Raw genomic sequence first — 12,678 nt, forward strand, 5'->3', positions numbered from 1 at the left:
GAAAAATTTCCACAGAAAAATCAGCTGACAGCCATATGGGGGTTCCCTTATATATGACTGTTTTCCTCTTGCTGCTTTTTACAATCCTCTCTTTATCTTTAACTTTTGCCATTTTAATTATATGTCTTGGTATGGATCTGTTTGGGTTCTTCTTGTTTGGGACCCTCTGTGCTTCCTGTACCTGGATATGTTTCTTTCTTCACATTTGGGAAGTTTCCAGCCATAATTTCATCAAATACGTTTTGACCTCATTGTCTTTTTTCTCCTTCTGGGACTCCTATAATGGAAATGTTGGTATGTTTGATGTTATCATTGAGGTCCCTTAAAATGTTCTTATTTTATTGTTTAATTTGTTTCTCTTTTTGTTTTTCTGGTTGAGTGATTTCCATCATTCTATCTTCCAGATCACTTATGTATACTTCTGTAACACCTAGTCTGCTGTTAATTTTTTCTAACATGTTTTTCATTTCAGTTATTGTAATGAACTCTTCAATTCTGACTGGTTCATTTTTGTATTTTCTAGTTCCTTATTAAAATTCTCACTGTGTTTATTTATTTCCCCCTAATTCAGTTAGCATTCTTACTACTAATGCTTCAAACTCTTTGCCTGGTAAATTGTTTATTGTTTCATTAATTGTTTTTTCAGGGGTTTTCATTTTCTCTTTTCATAAAAACAAAATCCTCTGTCTTCCAATTTTGGTTAATTTTCTCTGTCTCTATGAAATTAGGTTCAACAGTTACCTACTGCAATCTTGAAGGGGTGTTCTTGTCTGGGAGTGTCCCTGTACAGTCTGTATGTGTCCAGTAGCTTTGGTGGGATAGCTGGATCTGACTTGAACTCAAGTCATATCTTTCCCCAGGGAGTGCAGCCAGCTATCACATGGTCTTTTGTATGTCTTCACCTGGACTCTCTTGCCTTAGTCACTGTGGGTCTGTATAAGTAGTACCTATCATTTTTATACTTGAGTTCTGAGTTAGGAAAAATAGAGATGAGCATCTTACATCAGCCATTCAGGTATCCCCTAGATAGGTTAGAATAAATGCACACAATAATTTGCAAATAAAGTCAGCTTCCTCTGGTTCACAAGGAATAACTGGGAACTGTGATGTTACCTCTTAGAGACAGGGGCTGCCACTCTGCTGAGAAGGTGTTGGCACAAGGGTGAGTAAAAATGCCACATAGTTTTCCTTACATTTTGAAGATGATTTTTCTTGATTGGACATTTTCTTTGTCGCTGTGAATCTTTTACTTTTTTTCAGAGCTCTGACAAAACTGTTTCAGATTCTGCTTTAAAAAAAATTTTCTGTGAGAGAATGAGAGTTTAGAACTTTTGAGTCTGCCATTTTGCTGCCATCCCCTTTGAAAATAAAGCTTTTAAAAGAGCAGTATATTGCAGGAGGGATCGGGGCAAGAAGGTAGGAAAACACAGTGTGGAATCTGAATTTTATTAATTTAAGTGTGGCTGATAAATTATTTTAGGTATTGGGAAAAAATGGAGAGTAAAATGGAGTTCTTAGTTTAAAATGGGAGAAAATGAGTTCTTTGTTTAAAAGGGATTGAAATAGAAAATGTTTGCTTTCAACTTTGAAATTATAATTTTCTCTCAGCCATCTCAGAAGTGTTTTTAGGCCACTAAACGGTTGAAGTCAATCAAATGTTTTTCTCTGAGAAGAGAGATGGATGTGACCTTCATCATCATTAGAAAAGCTGCTGACAGCCCTCATCAGTCTTGTTGGGATTAATCTCACAGTAATCAAAATTAAATAAGTTGCCCAGGTAGAGACAGGTCAGTTACATATATGCTGTAAATGGTAGGTAGATGTAAACTTGAGGATGACATACACTTTGGAACAATAAAACCCAGTTTATATAGAAGGAGTTGATGATGAAATTCTTTCTTTAGTTAACATTCACTTCAGTTTGATAAGAGCTAGGATTTTTTGTGATGCTTGGAAAGACAATCTGTTTATTACTTTTGAAAATTTAAACAGATGGGCTAACCCAGGTCTAAAGCAGTGGTTTTCAACCTTGATTTCACACAGGAATCATCTGAGGAGATTTCAAAATTATGGCTTACTGGAGTGAACCACAGAATAAATAGACTCTCTAGAGGTTTTTTCAAACATATTTATTGAGGTATAGTTTACATATGATAAAATTAACCTATTTAAAGTCTACATCATTTTTAAAAAATAAATTTTATTATTTATTTATCTATTTATTTATTTTTGGCTGCGTTGGGTCTTCGTTGCTGCGCATGGGCTTTCTCTAGTTGCAGTGAGCGGGGGCTACTCTTCATTGTGGTGTGTGGGCTTCTCATTGTGGTGGCTTCTCTTGTTGCAGAGCATGGGCTCTAGGTGTGTGGGTTTCAGTAGTTGTGGCACATGGCCTCAGTAGTTGTGACTCACGGGCTCTACAGCACAGACTCAGTAGTTGTGGCACATGGGCTTAGTTGTTCCATGGCATGTGGGACCTTCCCAGACCAGGGATCGAACCTGTATCCCCTGCATTGGCAGGCAGATTCTTAAACACCGTACCACAAGGGAAGTCCCATAAAGTCTACATCTTAATGATTTTTTGAAGTAAATTTATAAAGATGTATAATTATTTACACAATCCAGTTTCAGAACATTTCCATCATTCCAAAAAGATTTCTTTCTCTTGCTGGTTTGCAGTTAATCACCACCTTTTTCTGAACCTTTCATAGAAATGGAATCATACAGTATGTGGTATTTTACATCTTACTTCTCTCTGCTTACATCACCCATATGTTCATGTATGTTGTTCACTTTTTCACATTAGATCTCTTAGCATATATATCACAGTTGCTTTAAATTCCTGGTCTGATAATTCCAACATCTCTGCCATATCTGAGTCTGGTTCTGGTTCTCCTCTGTCTCTTCAAACTGGTTGTTTTCTTTCAGTATGCATTTTTTTTTTTTTCCTGAAAGTAAAACATGATGTACTGGGTAAAATATACTGAGGTAAACAGGCTTTTAGTGTGGGGTTTCGTTTATCTGGCTAGGAGTTAGTCTGTGTTTAGTGTTTGCTGTAGCTGTAGGTGTCCAGGACTAAAATTTCCTATGGTGTCCATGTTTTTACCTCTCCCATTATCTTTAGGTTTTCCTAGAGACTTCTTTAAAAAAAAAAAAAATCTTTACTGGATCATAATTGCTTTACAATGTTCTGTTAGTTTCTGCTGTACAAAAAAGTGAATCAGCTATATGTATACATATATATCCCCTCCCTCTTGAGCCTCCCTCCCACCCTCCCCACCCCATTCCTCTAGGTCCTCACAAAGCACTGAGCTGCTCTCCCTGTACTATGCAGCAGCTTCCAACTAGCTATCTATTTTACACATAGTAGTGTATATATATCAATGCTACTCTCTCACTTCTTCTCAGCCTCCCCTTCCCCACCGTGTCCTCAAGTCCATTCTTTATGTCTGCATCTCTATTTCTGCCCTGCCACTAGGTTCATCAGTATCATTTTTCTAGATTTCATATATATGTGTTAATATAGAGTATTTGTTTTTCTCTTTCTAACTTACTTCACTCTGTATGACAGACTTTAGGTCCATCCACCTCACTACAAATGACTCAGTTTCATTCCTTTTTATGGCTGAGTAATATTCCATTGTATATATGTACCACATCTTCTTTTATCTATTCATCTGTCAATGGACTTTTAGGTTGCTTCCACATCCTGGCTATTGTAAATAGTGCTGCAATGAACATTGGGGTACGTGTGTCTTTTTGAATTATGGTTTTCTCAGGGTATATGCCCAGTAGTGGGATTACTCGGCTATATGGTAATTCTATTTTTAGTTTTTTAAGGAACCTCAATACTGTTTTCTATAGTGGCTGTATCAATTTATGTTCCCACCAAAAGTGCAGGAGGGTTCTCTTTTCTCCACACCCTCTCCAGCATTTATTGTTTGTAGATTTTTTGATGATGGTCATTCTGACCAGTGTGAGGTGATACCTCATTGTAGTTTTGATTTGCATTTCTCTAATAATTAGTGACATGGAGCATCTTTTCATGTGCCTCTTGGCCATCTGTATGTCTTCTTTGTAGAAATGTCTATTTACGTCTTCAGCCCATTTTTGGATTGAGTTGTTTGTTTTTTTGATATTGAGCTGCATCAGCTGCTTGTGTATTTTGGAGATTAATCCTTTGTCAGTTGCTTCATTTGCAAATATTTTCTCCCATTCTGAGGGTTGTGTTTTCGTTTTGTTTATGGTTTCCTTTGCTGTGCAAATGCTTTTAAGTTTCATTAGGTCCCATTTGTTTATTTTTGTTTTTATTTTCATTACTCTAGGAGGTGGGTCAAAAAAGGTCTTGCTCTGATTTATGTCATAGAGTGTTCTGCCTATGTTTTCCTCTAAGATTTTTGTAGTATCTGGTCTTACTTTTAGGTCTTTAATCCATTTTGAGTTTATTTTTGTGTATGGTGTTAGGGAGTGTTCTAATTTCATGCTTTTACATGTAGCTATACAGTTTTCCCAACACCAGTTTTCCCAATTATTGAAGAGGCTGTCTTTTCTCCATTGTATATTCTTGCCTCCTTTGTCAAAGATAAGATGACCATATGTGTTTGGGTTTATCCCTGGGTTTTCTACCCTGTTCCACTGATCTATATTTCTGCTTTTGTGCCAGTACCATACTGTTTTGATGACTGTAGCTTTGTAGTATAGTCTGAAGACAGGAAGCCTGATTCCTCCAGCTCCGTTTTTCTTTCTCAAGATTGCTTTGGCTATTTGGGGTCTTTTGTGTTTCCATACAAATTGTGAAATTTTTTGTTCTACTTCTGTGAAAAATGCCATTGGTAGTTTGATAGGGATTGCACTGAATCTGTAAATCGCTTTGGGTAATATAGTCATTTTCACAATGCTGATTATTCCAATTCAAGAGCATAGTATATCTCTCCATCTGTTTGTATCATCTTTGATTTCTTTCATCAGTGTCTTATTGTTTTCTGCATACAGGTCTTTTGCCTCCTTAGGTAGGTTTATTCCTAGGTATTTTATTCTTTTTGTTGCAGTGGTAAATGGGATTGCTTCCTTAATTTCTCTTTCTGATTTTTTCATTGTTAGTGTATAGGAATGCAAGAGATTTCTGTGTATTAATTTTGTATCCTGCGACTTTTCTAAATTCGTTGATTAACTCTAGTAGTTTTCTGGTGGCATCTTTAGAATTTTCTATGTATAGTATCATGTCATTTGCAAACTGCCTGTTTTAAATAAGGTTTGAGACATGCAGTTCTTTCAGTTGTACTCTCTTGTTATTAAACAGGAGCCCTATTGATGTGGCTGTACATTATGAGGGGGAAGGGAAGTGGTCTATAGCTTATGCTTAAGTCTCAGTCTTTTAGTGTTCCTGTGACCCTGGGCTGTGACTTTCACAAGTGCTTCTCAGTTTTTTCCGTCTCCCATGTGGAAGGCTAGATGGAGCTGGAGTTGTGTACGTTCCTTCCCCTGTTCAGTTAGGCCCAGTCAGTTATGGTTTTGCAAACCGTTTCTCTTGATAGAAGGCCTTATTCAGAACACAATGCCGTGTATGCATTTCAAAATGGCTCCTTTTCCCCCTTTTCTTTCTAGAAGGATGAGGGGAATTTTCTCAGATATTCATTGTGAGAGCCAGGTAGGGCTCCTGGAAGTAAAACACAAAAGTTGTGTGGCCTCCCTTAAGACTGGTCTTCCCTGGCATTTTTAACTCTCAAACTTGTCCACAGAGGGCCTCCAGCAATTTGTCAATTACATTTAAATATTTTGTACCCTCGTACTGGTGTTCACAGAGGTTTCTGCTCCTGGGCTTCTGTGGTAATTTGTGATTCTCTATCCTCCTGTCAGGATCTCCATTTTGGGGGCAATGCTTTGTCTTGTCATCTTAGTTCACTGACGGATTTAAGAAGAGTTGGATCTTAGTTTGTTCAGCTTTTTTCTTATTTGAGTATGGGAGTTACAATTTCCAAATTCTTTATGTGCTGGACTGTCATTAATTGATTTTTGTATGCTAAATCAATCTTGCATTTCTGGGATAACTTCTCCCCATGTTATACGTTGGTAGATTTACTTTGTTGAGAATTTTACCTGTACGTTCATGAAGGATAATAGTTCGTAGTTTTCCTTTCTTGTAATATCTTTGTCTGACTTTGATATCTAGGTGCTATTGATCTCATTGAGTGAGTTGGTAAGTATTTACTCTTCCTCTATATTCTAAAAAATTTTATGAAGGATTGGTGTTATTTCTTCTTTAAATATTTGATAGCATTCACTAATGAAGTCATCTGGACCTGAGCTTTTCATTATGGGAAAATTTTAAATTACTAATAAAATTTATTTGCTTGTTATAGGGTTATTTAGATTTTTGACTTCTTCCTGTGTCAGTTCTTGTATTTTGGGTCTTTCTCAGAATTTGTTCACTTGATCTAATATGTTAGCTTAAGGTTCTTCATACTATTCTTTTTAATACTTTTAATTTCTGCATGGTCAGTAGTGATGTCACCTCTTTCATATCAGATGCTAATAAATTATCTTTTCTCTTTTTCATAGTCAGTTTAGATAAAGATTTTCAATTTCTTTGATTTTTTTCAAACAGCCACCTTTGGGGTTGATTGATTTTTGTATTGTTTCTCTGTTTTTTCTTTTACTGATTTCACTCTAATCTTCATTATTTCCTTACTTCTGCTAGCACTGTTTGTTTAACTTTTCTTCTAGTTTTTAAAGTAGCATAATAGGGGCAGGGCAAGCACAAGCTATAGCAGCCCCACTCAGCCATTGGTCGGTGTCACAGTGAGCCCCTTCCCCAAGCAAGCGACCATTATTGAACAACTGTCAATGAGCAACCGTTAGTGGTTCCACTTAGCCATTGATCGGTGCCACAGTGGGCCCCTCCTCCTCCCTCTCTTCTGTATAACAGGAACCTGAATTCGGACTGAGGGAAGATGGTTTTTTTGAGACACTAGCTTGCCATCTTCTTGGTCTGCTAGCTTTCTGATTAAAAGCGTTATTCCTTGTTTGGCTTATTGTGTGGTGAGCAGAACAATCTTGGGCTTGGTAACAGTAGAATTTTAGGTTATTTATTTGAGACTTTTCTTCTTTTTATACATAGGCTTTAAAGCTATAAATTTCTCTTCAAGCACTGCTTTAGTGAATCTCATCAATTTTGATGCACCGTGTTTTTGTTTTCTTTTCTTTCAAAATATTGTCTAATTTCCCTTGTGATTTTTTCTTGACCCATGTGTTATTTATAAGTGTGTGGTTTAATTTTTAAATATTTGAGTATATACCAAGTTTCTTTTTGTTGATTTCTAGTTAAATTATTTTATGGTCAAATATCATATTTTATATGATTTTAATCCTTTTAAATTTACTGAGACTCAGTTTCTGCATTAACATTGTTCTATTTAGCATTGATCTATCTCTGCTTTTAGTAATGTGTATTCTGTTGTTAGGTTAAGTGTTCTATAGATGTCATTTTAGCTCAGGTTTGTTAATAGTGTTATAAAGTCTTCTATATGCTTGCTGACATTTTGTCGAATTGTTTTATTAATTATCGAGATTGTGGTGTTGAATTATTCAACTATTATTTTTGAATTATCTATTTCCTCTTTCAATACTACCAAGTTTTGTTTTATAATTTTGGGCCTCTGCTGTTAGATGTGCATACTTTTATAATTATTATATCTTCCACATAAATTACTAATTTTATCATTATGAAAGATTCTTAATTGTCTCTACTAATATTTTGTCTTAATGTATATTTTGTTTGAGAGTTTGTTTGACTCCAGCTCTCTTGAATGGTATCTCTTTTTCCATATTTACTTACAAGCTATTTTCATCATTGAATCTAAAGTATGTCACCCATAGACAACATATATTTAGATCTTTTTTCTTACTTTAATCCAGTCTTACAATCATTTCAATTTGAGTTTTTAGTCTATTCACATTTAATGTAATGATTGATGTTGTTGGATTTATATTTGCCATTTTGCTATATGATTTCGAAATATCTCATTGAACTTTTATTCCTTTGATTTTCTTTACTGCCTTCTTTCATGTCAAGTGAATATTTTTTATTATACCATTTCAGTTTGTTTTTTGTTATTGTTTTACTTTATTATTGAGTTACTTTCTTAGTGGTTGCTCTATGATTATAATATGCATTTTAATTTATCAGATTACTACTAATTTAATTCCAGTAAAATATAGAAATTATGATTTATGTAGCTCTATTTTTTCTTTTCTTCTTTATGTTCTTATTGTAATATCTATTACAACTGTTATAAACCCTAATATACAGTTTGTAAGTTTTCATTTATTGCAATAAAATATATTTTAAGCCAAAGAAAACAATAAAGAGAAAAAATAACAATATATATACATACAGAGGGGACCTTTAAGATGGTGGAAGAGTAAGATGTGGAAATCACCTTCCTCCCCACAAATACATCAAAAGTATATCTACATGTGGAAGAGAAAAGAAAAAACTGAGACAAAAGAATAGGGATGGAACCTGCAACTCTGGGAGGGAGCTGTGAAGGAGGAAAAGTTTCCACACACTAGGAAGCCGCTTCACTGGCAAAGATGGGGGGTGGGCGGGGAGAATGCTTCAGAGCCATTGGTGCTCTCACCAATCCTCACCAGCACTCGCCAGACTGAGACACTTGTCTCCTCACCTGCTGGGGCAGGTGGGGGCTGGGAGCTGAGGCTCAGGCTTCGGAAGTCAGATTCCAAGGAGAGGACTGGGATTGGCTGCCAGAAGACAGCCTGAAGGGAGATAGTGTGCCACAATTAGCCAGGAGGGAGTCAGGAAAAAAGTCTGGACCTGCTGAAGAGGCAAGATACCATTGTTTTGGAATGTGTGAGGAGAGGGGAGTCCTTCCTTGTGTGCCTACAGAAGGCAGAGCACCTCCTAAGTGAGCTCCAGAGATGGGCATGAGCCACAGCTATCCACTCAGACACCAGAGACAGGCATGAAACGCTAATGCTGCTGCCCCTGCCACCAAGAATCCTGTGTGCAAGCACAGGTCACTACCCACACACCCCCACCCATGAGGCTGTGCGCACTCCACTGCCACAGTCCCAATATCGAGGGACAACTTCCCTGGGAGAACACATGGTGCAACTCAGGCCGTTGCAGTGTCACACTGGCCTTGCCACTGCAGGCTTGCCCCATATTCCAATTATGACTACTGTACCCCTCCTTCACCCTGGTCTGAGAGAACAAGAGAGCCCTAATCAGCCACTGCTTTAACCCCCTCCTGTCTGGGTGGGGAAAAGATGCCTGAGGGCAACCTACACTCAGAGGCAGGGACAAAACGAAAGCTGAACCCCAGGAACAGTGCGAATAAAGAACAGAAAGGGAAATTTCTCCATGCAGCCTCAGGAGCAGTGGATTAAATCCCCACAATCAACTTGATGAGCCCAGCATCTGTGGAATACCTGAATAGACAAAAAATGTCCCAAAATTGAGGCGGTGGACTTTGAGAGCAACAGTAGACTTGGGATTTGTTGTCTGTGACTGATTTGTTTCTGATATTTATGCTTATCTTAGTTTAGTTTTTAGTGCTTGTTATCATTGGTGGATTTGTTTATTGGTTTGGTTGCTCTCTTCTTTATTTATTTATTTTTATTTTTAACTTTTTTATTTTTTAATGTTATTTATTTTAATATTTTATTTTATTTATATTATTTTATTTTATTTTATTTTATTTTCTTCCTTTTCTTGTGTGCTGTGAGGCTGATGGTGTCTTGGTGCTCTGGCTCAGTGTCAGGACAGAGCCTACAAGGTGGGAGAGCCGAGTCCAAGACATTGGACCACCAGAAACCCCCCAGCTTCACATAATATCAATTGGAGAGAGCTCTCCAAGAGATCCTCTCAACACTAAGACCCAGCTCCACCAAACAGCGAGCAAGCTCCAATGCTGGATGCCCAATGCCAAACAACCAGCAAGACAGGAACACAAACCCACCCATTATCACACAGGCTGCCTAAGTCATACTAAGTTCACAGACACCCGAAAACGCATGATCGGACATGGTCCTGTCCACCAGAAAGAGAAGATTCAGTCCCTCCCACCAGAACACAGGCACCAGTCCCCTCCACCAGGAAGCTTACACAAGCCACTGAACCAACCTCACCCACTGGAGAGAGACACCAAAAACAACGGGAACTACGAACCTGCGGCCTACAAAAAGGAGACCCCAAACACAGTAAATTAAACAAATGAAAAGACAGAGAAATATGCAGCAGATGAAAGAGCAAGGTAAAAAGCCACCAGACCAAGCAAATGAAGAGGAAATAGGCAGTCTACCTGAAAAAGAATTCAGAATAATAATAGTAAAGATGAGGGGCTTCCCTGGTGGTGCAGTGGTTGAGAATCTGCCTGCCAATGCAGGGGACACGGGTTCAAGCCCTGGTCTGGGAGGATCCCACATGCCACGGAGCAACTAGGCCTATGAGCCACAATTGCTGAGCCTGCGCATCTGGAGCCTGTGCTCCACAACAAGAGAGGCCATGATAGTAAGAGGCCTGCACACTGCGATGAAGAGTGGCCCCCGCTTGCCGCAACTAGAGAAAGCCCTCACACAGAAACGAAGACCCAACACAGCCATAAATAAATAAATAAATTTTAAAAAAGTAATAATAATAGTAAAGATGATCCAAAATTTTAGAAATAGAATGGAAAATACAGGAAACATTTAACAAGGACCTAGAAGAACTAAAGAGCTAACAAACAATCATGAACAACACAAAAAGTGAAATTAAAGCTTCTCTAGAAGGAATCAATAGCAGAATAACTGAGGCAGAAGAACTGATAAGTGACCTGGAAGATAAAATAGTGGAAATAATTGCCACAGAGCAGAATAAAGAAAAAAGAATGAAAAGAATTGAGGACAGTCTCAGAGACTTCTGGGACAACATTAAACTCACCAACATTCACTTTATAGGTATCGCAGAAGGAGAAGAGAAAAATAAATGGTCTGAGAAAATATTTGAACTTCAAATAGTTGAAAACTTCCTTAACATGGGAAAGGAAATGGTCAATCAAGTCCAGGAAGTGCAGAGATTCCCATACAGGATAAATCCAATGAGAAACACTCCAACACATATATTAATCAAACTATCCAAAATCAAATACAAAGAAAAACTATTAAAAACAACAATGGAAAAACAACAAATAACATACAAGGGAGTCCCCATAAGGTTAACAGCTATCTTTCAGCAGAAATTTTGCAAGCCAGAAGTGAGGGGCAGGACATATTTAAAGTGATGAAAGGGAAAAACCTATGACCAAGATTACTCTACCCCGCAAGGATCTCATTCAGATTTGACAGAGAAATCAAAAGCTTTACAGACGAGCAAAAGTTAAAAGAATTCAGCGCCACCAAACCAGCATTACAACAAATGCTAAAGGAAATTCTCTTGGCAGGAAACAAAAGAGAAGGAAAAGACCTACAAAAAAAAAAAACCAAAACAGTAAAGAAAATGGTAATAGGAACATGCATATCGATCATTACCTTAAGTGTAAATAGATTAAATGTTCCAACAAAAAGACATAGACTAGCTGAACGGATACAAAAACAACAACAACAACAACCTGTGTATATGCAGTCTACAGAGAACCACTTCAGACCTAGGGACACATACAGGCTGAAAGCAAGGGGATAGAAAAAGATATTCCATGCAAATGGAAATCAAAAGAAAGCTGCAGTAGCATTTCTCATATCAGACAAAATACACTTTAAAATAAAGACTTTTACAAGAGACAAAGAAGGACACTACATAATGATCAAGAGATCAATCCAAGACAAAGATATAACAATTGTAAATATTTATGCACCCAACATAGGATCACCTCAATACATAAGGCAAATGCTAACAGCCATAAGAGGGGAAATCAACAGTAACACAATCATAGTAGGGGACTTTAACACCCCACTTTCATCAATAGACAGATCATCCAAAATGAAAATAAATAAGGAAACACAAGCTTTAAATGATGCATTAGACCAGATGGACTTAACTGATATTTATAAGACAATCGGTCCAAAAACAAAAGAATACACTTTCTTCTCAAGTGCTCATGGAACATGCTCCAAGGTAGATCATATCTTGGGTCACAAATCAAGCCTCGGTAAATTTAAGAAAATTGAAATCGTATCAAGTAGCTTTTCTGACCACAACGATATGAGACTAGATATCACTTACAGGAAAAAAACTGTAAAAAATGCAAACATATAGATGCTAAAAAAATACATTACTAAAAAACCAAGAGATCACTGAAGAAATCAGAGAGGAAATCAAAAAATACCTAGAAATAAGTAACAATGAAAACACGACAACCCAAAACCTATGGGATGCAGAAAAAGCAGTTCTAAGAGAGAAGTTGATAGCAATACAATATTACCTCAAGAAACAAGCAAAATCTCAAATAAACAACCTAAGCTTACACCTAAAGCAATTAGAGAAAGAAGAACAAAAAAACCCTCCAAAGTTAGCAGAAGGAAAGAACTCATAAAGATCAGATCAGAAATAAATGAAAAAGAAATGAAGCAAACAATAGAAAAGATCAATAACCTAAAAGCTGGTTCTTTGAGAAGATAAACAAAATTGATAAACGTTTAGCCAGACTCATGAAGGAAAAAAGGAAGAAGACTCAAATCAACATA

This window comes from Balaenoptera physalus (genome assembly GCF_965194825.1).
Source record: "Balaenoptera physalus genome assembly, chromosome: 7".
Taxonomy (NCBI): Eukaryota; Metazoa; Chordata; class Mammalia; order Artiodactyla; family Balaenopteridae; genus Balaenoptera; species Balaenoptera physalus.